Source organism: Oryx dammah, unplaced genomic scaffold, assembly GCF_014754425.2.
Source record: "Oryx dammah isolate SB20612 unplaced genomic scaffold, SCBI_Odam_1.1 HiC_scaffold_11, whole genome shotgun sequence".
In the NCBI taxonomy this organism is placed as follows: Eukaryota; Metazoa; Chordata; class Mammalia; order Artiodactyla; family Bovidae; genus Oryx; species Oryx dammah.
This window is the reverse complement of record NW_024070195.1, coordinates 47659633-47661176: the sequence shown is the minus strand read 5'-3', so window position 1 is coordinate 47661176 and position 1544 is coordinate 47659633. Positions and strand designations below refer to the sequence as shown.

General features: G+C 54.5%; 1 protein-coding gene across 2 annotated transcripts in view; it reads left to right on the top strand.

Annotated features, from left to right (window-relative positions):
* The first annotated feature begins 1295 nt into the window (after nt 1–1295).
* RAB23 (RAB23, member RAS oncogene family) overlaps nt 1296–1544 on the top strand; it is a 26429-nt gene continuing 26180 nt past the window's right edge. For both annotated transcript variants that reach the window (XM_040249223.1, XM_040249224.1), the window contains exon 1: nt 1296–1542. The gene's annotated coding sequence lies outside the window, so the exon portion shown is untranslated. The remainder of the gene's footprint in view (nt 1543–1544) is intronic.

Sequence of the window (1544 nt, the reverse complement as noted above, 5' to 3'; positions counted from 1 at the left end):
TAGCAGATTATTTTTACTATTTTTGTGCTTTATAGAGATGGACTTACCCCTATGTCCTTTCCTGTCTGACATCTTATGCTCGACTTTATGTTTTTGCAGTTTATCCATGTTGTCGCCTGTAGTAGGTCATTCTTTTCATTGCTGAGAAGTATCCCATTATATGAACACTGTGAATGTACTACCTTATTCTATCTTTGATGGACTTTTTGGTTATTTCCATTTGGGGATATTAAAACAAATACATCTGTCAACATTCTGATAACTGTTGGTGCCTTGTAAGCACACATTTCTTTTGGCTGTACACATAACCATGGAACTGCTGGGTCACAGGGTTGGCTTCTATAGTTCAGTTCAGTTCAGTCGCTCAGTCGTGTCCGACTCTTTGCAATCCCATGGACTACAGCAGCCAGGCCTCCCAGTCCATCACCAACTCCCAGAGTTTGCTCAAACTCACGTCCGTTGACTAGGTGATGCCATCCAATCACCTCATCCTCTGTCATCCCCTTCTCCTCCCGCCTTCAGTCTTTCCTAGCATCAGGGTCTTTTCAAATGAGTAAGCTCTTTGCATCAGGTGGCCAAAGTATTGGAGTTTCAGCTTCAGCATCAGTCCTTCCAGTGAATATTTAGGACTGATTTCCTTTAGGATGGACTGGTTGGATCTCCTTGCAGTCCAAGGGACTCTCGGGAGTCTTCTCCAACACCACAGTTCAAAAGCGTCAATTCTTCGGCGCTCAGCTTTCTTCACAGTCCAACTCTCACATCCATACATGACCACTGGAAAAACCATAGCCTTGGCTTCTATAGTACAGCGCCAAATTGTTTTCGAAAGTTATTTATTTATTTTTTTAGTACTTTATAGTCCAGCAGCATGAGGAATTCAGTTACTCCACATCCTCATCAGCACTTGGTATCCGTCTCCGTGAAGCAAAGTCTAGGTTGCTTTGGGAGCGAACTTCCGGATTTTGGTTTGGTTGTCTGAGTTATTAACCACCGCAGACTTCCACTTGGTCCAGCCACAGCGTGTGAACTCAGCGCGTTTCGACTTGGCTCCACGGTTTTGCTCTCCCTGCCCCTTGGAGGTCCTCGCAGTCAGGCGCGTCAGGTGCGCCCAGAGCGGCCGGTCCTCTGAAGACTCAGAAGCCCGCCCCCGGTGCAGCGGAAGCGCGTGCAGCGCCTTCCCAGCCGCCTCCTCGCGCTGCCAGGTAGCGCCCCGCGCCCCAAGCGGCGGCCAGCTGAGGGGAGCGGGCCCCGCGCGCGCGTGCGCACCGCGAGCCCGGCGCATGCTCTGAGCGCGGAGGGGCCGGGCTGAGCGAAGGCTGGGTCCCCGCTCCTGGCCCTTCCCGGCGAGGTACTTCGCGCCGCCCGTTCCGAGCCCTGCTGCCCGTGAAGTTCCCGAAGCATCACAGTCACCCCTAAAGAGCGAAGAGGGCGCGAGCCGGCCGGACGCCCGGCCTGGGGCCGGCGCGCGCGGACGCGGCGAGGCGGCGGTTGCGCCGCGCCCCCGAGGAGCTGTGGCGCCGGGCGGCGGGCGGCGCGGGGAGGGT